The sequence below is a fragment of the Peromyscus eremicus genome, chromosome 4, assembly GCF_949786415.1.
Source record: "Peromyscus eremicus chromosome 4, PerEre_H2_v1, whole genome shotgun sequence".
NCBI lineage: Eukaryota > Metazoa > Chordata > Mammalia > Rodentia > Cricetidae > Peromyscus > Peromyscus eremicus.
In genome coordinates this window covers 92,812,969-92,824,130 of record NC_081419.1, presented here as the reverse complement: position 1 = coordinate 92,824,130, position 11,162 = coordinate 92,812,969, and the positions used below count along the sequence as shown (strand labels likewise).

General features: G+C 49.5%; 1 long non-coding RNA gene across 1 annotated transcript; it reads left to right on the top strand.

The window, feature by feature from the left end:
- Positions 1–2,679: 2,679 nt before the first annotated feature.
- LOC131908483 (uncharacterized) lies at positions 2,680–3,977 on the top strand. The gene is made up of 2 exons (XR_009378607.1): positions 2,680–2,783; positions 3,858–3,977. It is a non-coding gene; the product is annotated as an uncharacterized LOC131908483 (long non-coding RNA).
- Positions 3,978–11,162: the final 7,185 nt, after the last annotated feature.

The window sequence follows — 11,162 nt, the reverse complement described above, 5'->3', positions numbered from 1 at the left end:
ATGAGATTGGGGCAAAATGTTGCAAGTGGGTTGCCCTATTTCTTTATCAAAAGAATATTCCCTTGGCAAAGCCTGATCAAAAGTACTCTTTCCCCACCCTCTGCACTCGCCTCGACACTGAAACAACAATGGGTCTTTGAGGAGCCTCTGATACACTAACCCAACTTCTAACTGCAAGAGGACCGCTGCTCTCTCCCCTGCTGCTTGCAAGGGCACCTCCTCCCATCCAGTTTTGAAGAGCAAGAACTTCCCAGTCATCTTTTGCACTTCCCTCTTCCTCACCAGACATTGCCCCACCTGTCCACTATTATCATAGCTCACCATCCACCTGTGTGAATCAACTTCACATCCTCTCCAGCCCCAGAGACCCGAAGCCCTGACTTCTGATTGCTCTCCTCAAGCCAGAAGGATCTCAGTGGGATCATTCCAGAGAGCACACCACTTCATCTCCATGGCCCGCTTAAGCTCTTCATGTCCCTCCCTACGATCCAAATCTGGAGTTGCCTTCGAGGCCCCCCAGTCAGGGGCTCTCTTATCTTATCCCTGGGCTCAGTCTCACTCCTAAACCTATGATGCTCTCTCTCTCTCTCTGAAGTCAGCCTTGCTGTGACTCCTCAGCACCACCTGACTTCTGCCAGGCACTCATGCCCAGTGTCCCGGGTTGCATGGTAGCTCTCAGTAGGCAGTTACTCGGTGGCTAACAGAGCCTGGCAGGCACGCTGTGGTATATGACTCTGCTTGGCCAGGTGCATGCAGCGTTATCCTTATCAACATGGAAGCTAGCTTGTACAGCCACAGTGTGTGCCAGCTCTTCCCACTGTCCTAGGCTCCTCCCGACTTGATTGATAACTTTAGTTGTGTTCTAGAGTAATAGCAATGTTATCACGGCCTCTGAATTGCCTCTTGTAGTTCGTTTTATTTATTTCAAGATTGATGCATAGTTTTTGCTATAAAATCAACTGACTTCACTCACTCAACCACTTAACAAAGGATGTGGGTCTGACACAGTAACAGCAATCTTAATGAACCTGAACCCCCAAGTTACAGTTTGGGGCTTGGGGTATAGTTCAATGATAAAGCATGTGTTCAGCTGTTCAAAGCCCTGGATTCCATCACTGGAATAAAAAAAAGTTATTCTGGCTCTGCCTTTCTCCGGAAGGCAGGTGCTGTGAACAGAACCTACTTTTCCAGCGGCACTGAAAGACTGGAAAGGAGAATTCAGTTCAAGGCAAAGCCTTGAGCGTCCCTTGCCTACCCTCTTCCTCCCTTCTCTGAGGCTGCCCTTGACGTCCAGTTCAGTCTGATTTCATTTAGATAAGCTTGCTGGAGGGCCTTGGGAAGAGAGATGCTTCTGATCGGGTCTGCAGCAACCTACCACCACATTTATTATGCAAGTATTTATTGTAAAGGTAGTCTGTGCCTGCAATTCTAGTACTCTGAGGCAGGAGGATCAAGAGTTCTAGGGTATTCCGGGCTGTATAGTGAGATAATGACTCAAAATTAACTACCTTTTAACAAAGATTTTATTTATAATTACATGTAAGCATATGTATCCTGCACGTGAGTGCATGTGCCTGTGGGACCAAAGATGCCAGATTCCCTGGAGCTGGAGTTACAGGCAGTTGTGAGCTACCTGACCTGGGTCCTGAGAATTGAACCCTGGTACTAAGCTGTTCTCAAGACCCAAAATTAGTAATTTTTAAAATGTAGTTCTTGGAGTTGAACTGCTGCCTGATGCATGCTAGGTAATCTCTCTCTCTCTCTCTCTCTCTCTCTCTCTCTCTCTCTCTCTCTCTCTCTCTCTCTCTCTCTCCTGAGACAGGGTTTCTCTGTGTAGCCCTGGCTGCCCTGGAACTCACTCTGTAGACTCAGAGATCTGTCTGCTTCTGCTCCTGAGTGCTAGGATTAAAGGCATGAACCACTCTTTATATCATGTTTCATCCCAACCCAATAACTTCAATTAAAAAAAAAAAAAAGATTGCGTGGGCAACTCCATTGAGCCAGGGATAGGGTGCTGGAGAGGAATATCAAGCCTCACAGGTAAAGGGTTGGGGTAGTGCTCATGCTAGATCATAAAGAATACCATTAAAATTGGTTGAAGGGTTGCTGATACAGCTCAGTTAGAGTACGTGCAAGGTTATAGGTTCAGGTCTCAGCTCAGCAATCCTAAAGCTTGCAATACCAGCACTTGGGAGACTGAGGCAGGAGGATTGCTATGAGTTCCAGGTTAGGCTGGGCTTATATAATGAGTACCAGGTCAGCTACGGTTACATAGCAAGATCTTGTTTTGACAACAACAAAATAAAACTGATAAGGTGATTGAAATAAGAAATGACTTTGTTGTTGTTGTTGTTTTGTCTCTCTTGTCCTAATTTTTTTTTTTTTTTTCGTTTTTTGAGACAGGGTTTCTCTGTGTAGTTTTGGCACCTGTCCTGGATCTCGCTCTGTAGACCAGACTGGCCTTGAACTCACAGAGATCCGCCTGGCTCTGCCTCCCGAGTGCTGGGATTAAAGACGTGCACCACCACCGCCCGGCCTCTTGTCCTAACTTTTCAACTCTGCCTGCTTCATAACTAATACTTGTCATTGCCCCTGGTGACCACACAGTGGCAAGTCAGCAAATGCCAATTGTTCTTAAACGGAGGATTGGTGCAGGTTGGGCGGATCACTTAAGTGGCCTGAGGGCAGGGTGCCTGGAGAAGAGGCTGGCCAAAAAAACACCTCCATAAGCAGGGTGGTGGGAAGTTGCGGTGGGCACAGGAGGCCTTGGCACGTCCTCTGAGGTATGGAGCAATGGTGTCCTATGGACAGTAGGGCGATGAGCTGAGTAGCTGTTCCTGGTGGGAGTGAGCTTCTCAGAGGATACTGAAGAGGAAGCCTAGCATGGCCAGTGGGGTTTCTCACCTTAGAGGAGGGATAATGTGGAAGAAGAACATGGACTAGGAAGGTTTACACTCTAGTCAGGGAACTGCTATTGGGATTTATATAGTAATAGCTCTGATGTCTCAGGCAGATGTCCCTGGCAGGACTGAGGCTGTGTTCTCTGGGGAGACCTAACAGCCTCTCCTGCAGAGAACAGTCTTGTTGCTTCTTGGTGACAGGCTCCACACTCTACAGAACATCTAGAACTCTTGCCACACGCCCATGACCTCTCCCCAGGAGTCCGGAATAGAGGGGTTGCTGCCTCTGTGAATGACCAGATGGCAAGAGCAGAAAGCCACAACTATGTGTAGGTCAGCGAATGGGACACAGAGATGTGTGTGCCTTGGGCATCCTGGCCACAGGACAGGCCCCAGCTGCCTTCCGTTGAGGGCTTGTCCATTTTCCTTTCTGGGGCCAGGCAAACCCTAGGGAAGGAGGGTATCCAGGGGATATGGAGCCCCTGAATGCCAGACTGTTTCCCCCTCCTTCGGCAGCCTCAATAGATCACAGTATGTATTCTGTCCCGAAGCGGGAAGGGGGATGGCGGTAGGGGAGAGGCAGGTGGGGGAAGGAAGAGAGGGGCTGAGAAGGGCTGGGATTTGCTGAGTTTAACTAAGTGGCAATTCTTTAGCCTGAACTAGCTAGCCCAGGGCCTTGGAAACAGTCAGAATTGGGGAGCAGACCTCAGTTCCTCTAAATCTACAGCCGTATGAAACGGTCTTACGTCCTGTCTTAGTGAGCAGCCTTGCGAGGACCCCAGCCTCTACCCTTCCACTCTTGGCCAGGAAGCTGCAGGCTGACCCGGAAGCACAGTAGCCTCTTCTTACTGGCTTCTTGCCTGTTCAGATTCTTCCATTTAAAAATTTCATTTCACTTCTCTCCTCTTCCTTCCCTTTATCTTCCCTTCCTCACTCATTTTATTTTATTTTTTGCAGAGCCAGGGATCCGCTGAACCCAGGGCCTCAAGCATGCTAGGCAGGCACTTTATCACCAAATTACACTCCCAGCCCAGTTCCTCATAGCAAATTTCATTAAACTTTTCTTTAACAACTGAAGGAGCTCACGGAATACCTGATCCTGCTGAGCCTGCCAGCACTAGCCACAACCCAAGTTGGACTGAGAGAATTTGCTACTCCATTCCTGTAAATAGAACAAGCCCTTGAGGGTGGGGCAAGGTGCCCAGGCCGTTCTGAAACACAGCACGCTGCAGAGGCTGCCCCTGGGGAGCCCAGACAGATGCCTAAGGTGGCTTTTCAGGCAGGCCAGGCAGGCGGCCCCCCAGGCCGGGCCTTATCTTCCACCGACAGCTGTGTGTTCACGCTCGATGCTTCTGCTCCTACAGCGTGTCTGACAGACTCTCGGCGTGTGTAGCGGTATGCATGTCCGTGTGTGTGCTCACCCATGTCTGCTCCAGACAGGCACAAGGCACAAAGTGTGCTCGGATGATCTGGTGTTGTGCCTTTCTCTGTCAGCACAAGCAGACCTGGTCTTCTTCCATAAACCCCTGACTCACTCGTCTACTTGCCGTCTCTGAGGAGGGAGCTTGCTCCTTCCTGGGCCTGGAATAGCTTTCTTCTTTTCAAGACCATCCCCACCTACTCATCAAGCGCTTCTCTTCCCCAGGGCAAGCTGAAGTTCTGGGCTGCCTGGCAGAATTCACAGACACGTAATTGTCCTTCTGAGTTTGGTCTGGGCTGAGTTGTCCTTGTCTCCACACTCCTGGCTCAGTGGATGACCCTTAGTAGTTTGTCTAGAAAGCTTTGCTGAGTGTGTGGGTTATGGGCTTGACCAGGGAAGCAGCAATGAACATTCATAAACACTCGGAGCTGGCCCTGGTCTGGGTGCCTGCCACCTCTGTCCTGAGTCACCTCCTGAGGCGCTGGTCTAAAAATATATAGCTATACCAACACTTTGCTTTAAAATGTTCTAAATCACATCATCATTCTGTATTTGTGTTGTATGTTTGTGGGTGTGCATGTGGAGGTCTTCGGACAACGTGCGGGTGTTGGTGTCCTCTACCACGTGGGTCCCAGGGGTTGAACTTGGGTTGCCAGGAAGGGCACAGTTGAGCCAGCTCACCCAACCCCACACCACCACTGTGGAAAACGGCTTTGGATTTCCTTTTCAGGTTGGTCATGTGTACAGCCTACAGTAAAGAAATTCCATCCCTGAGGATGTACCTAGAGGCACACTTGCTCCAAAAGGCGCCTATAGGAATACCCCACAGCAATCTCAGACCAGAAAGCCCAAATGCCCATCAGAGTAGACGGAACACTCAATTGCAGAATTTCCACATGAGGGAGCACTAGACAAGAAAAAAGTTCAACAGATTATAGTTCTGCTCATTAGCCTGGAAGAAAAACAGTAACACTATACCACGATGAACCAGACAGCAACACACACACACACACACACACACACACACACACACACACACACACAGTGTGAGAACAACTATAAAAAGGTAAAAACAAACAAACAAACAAAAAAACAGCTGGGCGGTGGTGGCGCATGCCATTAATCCCAGCACTTGTGAGGCAGAGGCAGGCGGATCTCTGTGAGTTCGAGGCCAGCCTGGGCTACAGAGTGAGTGCCAAGAAAGGTTCCAAAGCCACACAGAGAAACCCTGTCTCAAAAAACCAAAACCACAAACCAAACCAAACAAACAAAAAAATTAGCATCCAACCGGGGAGTAGTGATGAATGCCTTTAATCCCAGCACTCAGGAGGCAGAGGCAGGTGGATCTCTGTAAGTTAGAGGCCAGCCTAATCTACAGAGGGAGTTCTGGGACAGCCAGGGCTACACAGAAGAACCCTGTCTCAAAAAACTAAACAACAACAACATCCCCCCAAAACAAAACAAAACAAAAAACCCAAAAAACTAGCATCCTAAAGAATGTTGTGTAGAGATACACAGACAGGTAAGAATCCACCTAAAATAAGAAAGTACGCTAGCACACCTGTGGGAGAGTAAAGCAAGAGTCCAGCCCGAGCCTGGAGTTCAAGGCTACCCTGAGCAAACAGTGAGACTGTCTCAAACGCAACAAATAAATAAACAAAAGTGTAATAATTGGGTCCTGGTGGTGTAGTTTGGAGGCAGAACCCTTGCCTAATATGAACTAGGCCCTGGATCCCACCTCAGCACCATAAAATAAAAAAGTAAAATAAAATAAAATAAAATGGAGGAGGGCTTCGAAGTCATTTGAACTTATTTAAACAAAACAAAACAAAACAAAACAAAAAAACCATGGTCTTGCTATGTAGCCCAGGCTGGCCTGGAACTGGCATTCCTGCTTCAGCCTTGCAAATGAAGGGTCTGCAGGTGTAAGCCACGGAGCCTGCTTCTGCCTCTTATCCTTGACCCTGCATGTACGGGCTTCCTACACATTTTACTGTGGAAAGAGCAAGCAGTGTGTGGTCCCTCTCTGCCGCCACCCCCCTTCCATCTAGACCCCATTCTGTCCCCAACCGGCGGAGGAGGGGCCAAGGTTCCTTATAACAGCTCCTTTCTTTACTTCTGAGTGGGTCAGAGGAATATGGGGGGTGAGGGCCTCCCTTCTGCAGCTGGGCCCTGGCTACTCCAGGGTGGGAAGGACCGGGGAGAGCAGGGTCAGACGATGCCGGCTGGTCCTGCTGTTTGTGCCAGCTCTGGATTAGGCCAGGGCTCTGGCCCACCTGTTGTCTCCCTCAGCCAGCATGAACACAGCCACTGAGTACTTACTACAAGCCCTGGGTGCTGCTGAGGGTTCAGAGAAGTGAAAGGGTTTTATTGTTGTTACTGTAGTTTTTTGTTTTTTCTTTCTTTCTTTTTTCTTTACTCCACTAACACAAAGCCCAGGCTGGCCCCAAACACAAACTCTTCCTGCCTCTACCTCCTGAGGGGTGAGACTATGGACTCTTGCCATTGTGCCAGGTGAGAGATGACTTTTGAACTCTAAGATCTGTCGTATTTACTAGAGGGGACCATACCCCAACTAACTATGTTATCAGCAAAATGTGGAGCAGACATCACGTGACTGCCCACCAGAAGCTGTGCTGGTGATGCCGCTGTACGGACAGTGAAATCGCAGCTCTAGCCCTCGAGCTTCTGGTCTAATGGGAGAGAAACAGATACATCCAATAAGTACAACCCGTTGTGCGGAATGGAGGCTTCCTCCCGCTGTGCACTCTGTTGGCTTAATCGAACAGCAATGAAGAGCCAAGAAATACTAAGTAGAAATGAGGCTAGCCTCTCTGAGAGGGGGCGGGTGGGGCGTGCAGAAGCCATATTCTAGAAGTGTGCCTTGCTGGAGGAAGGAGGTGGAACACGTGAAGAAGAGAGCCCCACCTCGCCCTTGCACACTTGCAAGCCCACGGATGCACATAGGCCAAGGCAAGAGGAAGGTCATGGGGCAGGGGCGGGGGTGAGGAGGAGATGGAGGACTGGGGAAAAGGCTGGAGAGTTCTTCTTCTGGAGGAGTCCTGTAGCGAGGCTTTAGGGATGACGCAGGAACACTGTGAAAGGCTGGACTTCCTGGATGGAGGAACCAGCCGGGGCAAAGGCACAGGCTAGGAAATAAGGCAAGGAGGAGAACACAAGCGCATGCTCAGCAGCGGACAGGGGAGCTACAGAGAGATAGATCAAAGTAGTATTTGTGTTTGCCTTCAGATCCTTAGGTCACCTCTGCCCTCCCTCCCTCTCTGCCTCCTTCCCTTCTTTCTTTCCTTTTTTTTTTTTTGAGACAGGGTTTTCTGTGTATCCTTGGCTGTCATGAAACTCGCTCTGTAGACCAGGCTGGCCTTGAACTCACAGAGATCCACCTGGCTCTCCCTCTACTTCCTGAGTGCTGGGATTAAAGACGTGAGCCACCACCACTGGGCTTTTCTTTCTTTAAGACAAGGGTCTCAATAGCCCTGGATGTCCTGGGACTCTCTCTATAGACTAAGCTGGCCTTTGAACTCACAGAGACCCTCCTGTCTTGCTTCCCAAGTGCTGGGATTAAAGGTGTGCACCCCCATGTCTGACCTTCCTCCTTTTTTTTTTTTTTTTTTTTTTTTTTGGTTTTTCGAGACAGGGTTTCTCTGTGTAGCTTTGCGCCTTTCCTGGAACTCACTTGGTAGCCCAAGCTGGCCTGGAACTCACAGAGATCCGCCTGGCTTTGCCTCCCGAGTGCTGGGTTTAAAGGCGTGCGCCACCACCGCCTGGCGGCCTTCCTCCTTTTTAACACTGGGTCTAGTGTGTTGCTCAGGCTAGCCTCAAACTCCTGGACCTAAGTGATCCTCCTGGAGGGAGGGACAAAAGTATTCTGCTGAAATGGTAGGTCTTTATTTGGGGGCATTTTTCAGACAGTTTACTTTTATATAGCCCAGGCTTGCCTTCAATTGGATATGTAGCCAGCCCAGGCAGGCCCCAAACTCACAGCTATCCTCCTGCGTCAAGCATGTGAGTGCTAGGAACATTAGATGCACCGATATACCTAGAGTGAACTTTGATCTCAAATATGCCAGGACACATGGAAGGCTTTAGGGGAGGCTTGTTCCCTCTGGAGCAGCCTGCCCTGGAAGAAGGGAAGCAGATTGGTGGATTGTTGTGGAGGAGAAGTCAAAATTCCAGAATGGTTCCTGGTTAGAGGAAGTAGGTGGAGCACACCAGAGAGCCTCCACCCTGCATAACCGTGGCTCTGAGTTCCTGCACTTAGGGCTGAAGGCAGGCAGAAGCAGAGGCTGCTGCTGTGTAGATGAGGCTCCTGCCTTCATCTTATCTAGGGTTTTTCTAAATGCCTGCTGGTGGACAGGACTCATCCGAGGAAGTGAAAAAATACGCACATGTAACAAGATTGTCATAAATCACAGTTATAGACATTAGAGCGCTACCCTTAGGAGAACCTACAATTCAATCAATCAATCAATAAAACACTTAGAGGCATGAATAGCCAAAAAGAAACTCCTTACAGACTGGAAAGTGGTTTTGTCCTGGAGGTGTGGGAATGGTACAGGAGAAACAAGAAACAGGCTTTTCGTTTCTATAAACTTTCCAAAACTTACACTGTTTTGAACTCTCGGAGAGATGACTCGGTGGTTAGGAGCTCTTGTTCTTTCAGGGGACCTTGGTTGGGTTTCCATGTACCCACATGTCAGCTCACAACGCAGTCCCTAAGTCCAGTTCCAGGGAATCCAGAGTCCTCCTCTGCTCTCTGCGGGTACCAGGCACACAAACAGAGCACATACATACATGTAGGCAAAACACTCATACACATAAAGTAAGTTTTGAAATAAAATTAAATTACAGCTTTTGAAACAGTGACCATGTTTTAAAAAATACAACACTCGCCTTTGTTCTGTTTATGGTCTCCCTATTTTGTTTGGCTTTCTTGTATGAGATGGTGGTGACAGAGAACGATGCTCTTTCAATACCCTAGTTCAGTAAAATACAATTCATTATGAAATTCCTGACTTGGAAATCTGCATCCGTCCAAAGCACGCAGGCAGAGTGAGAAAGTGGAGTGGCCACATCCATGCGACCCCGCGTATGGTCGGCAGGGGTCAGGCGAGCTCCACGCAGCGCCAGAGCAGGTCCCGCGAGTCATTGCTGCGCGGCTCGCAAAGCTTTAAGGCAGGAGGCGGAAAGAGAGAGCACTCTGGATCTGCTGTAGGCTGCGGATCGTGACCGACGACCATTCAGGTCTGGGGGTCTCAGCTCCCGCCAGGGCACGCGATGTGCCAGGCGCTCCCCTTAATCCCTCAAGCTGCTGCTTTACTCGGCCTCTGGCTCCACCCAGCCTCTCCGGCGTCGGGGCGTGGCTGACTCACCCTTGGTTCCTAGGTTTAGGAAACTCACCTTTCAGGGCTTTGCATGGGAGCCTTAAGCAATCTTGCCTCGAGCACTCGGCTAGTTGCAAAGGTCAGGGAAGGAGATGATGTGCCAAGTGAAGCAATGTTACAAACGTAAAGGACTACCACTTCGTTACGGGGTTGACTCAACTCTCTGGGGAGAAACTCCCTCCAGGCCCAAGTTGGGTGGCTGTAAAACTCTGCGGCTGCCTTAACCCAGTGTCGCTCCCCAGGGGACCCAGGTGTCTACATTTAGGTGTCACTAGATTCCAATAAGGAGCGTGACCAGGCCACACTTATCTTATCTCATTAACTGCCCCCCACCTCATCCACTTTTCAGGCTACATAGTTTGTTTTGTCTTTTATTTTAAAACATTTCTTGTGCATATTACATAAATAACAAAAGCACCCCCCCCCCCCCCAGGAAAACAACCCCATTCTTCCTTTCTGTTGCTATAGCTGGATGCACACAGATCGGGTAATTAGAGAGATTTAGCTCAAGGTTCCAGAAGCACGGGTACTCCCATCTCCCGTATCTTCTGATGCATCATTGCCCGGCAGGGGACCTCACGTGACAGAGTAGGCACACTTGTTTAAGACTCTTACAGGGCCTGGGCCCTGCTCTTCCAGAGGTCTGGAGTTCAATTCCCAGAAACCACATGGTGGCTCACAACCATCTGATGCCCTCTTCTGGCGAATAGACATACATGCAGACAGAACACCGTATATAAAAAAAAAAAATCTCTTATAAAGCCAGTAAGGGTCCTACTACCCAAGCCGTTCCCTGACATGACCGGGTGACTTGTGGAAGTCAGAGGACAACTTGAAAGTCAGTTCTCTCCATCTGGACCTCGGTTCCAGGACTCCAACTTAGATTGTCTGTCTTGGAGGCAAGCCACCTTATCTTGCAGGCTTGCTGGTCCCCGGCCACATTTTGAACATATTCCGTGGGTCATTCCAGTCATCCCTGCCTCAGCGGACCACCATTTCTACTGCATTCATGAACACAGCAGGACTCAGAACAGCCAAGGTAAGGTGCAGCCATGAGCTCTGGGTCTTCCCTGAAGATGGGACTGGATTGGGGTTGGAAAGGCACTAGCTCCACCCGTCTCAAGCCTCAGCACCTGACTGTAGGCCCGCACCGCTGGGCTGGATCCAGGAAAACCAGGTTTACCTTTGGGAACTGAGAAGGAGAGGGACAGTTCAGATGCTCTACCTAGGATGCTACATGCAGTAGCCCCAGGTTGGGATGTTGAGGACTCTCTGTTTTTGCTATGAGCCCATCTGGATCCTAGATCCAGTTCTGACCTTGAAAAAGTCAAGTTGTCTGGATATTAAAAAACAAAACCACCCTCAAAGATTGGGCTGGGCATGGTGGTGGCCCACGCCTTTAACCCCAGAAGTTGGGAGGCAGAGGCAGAAGGATCTCTG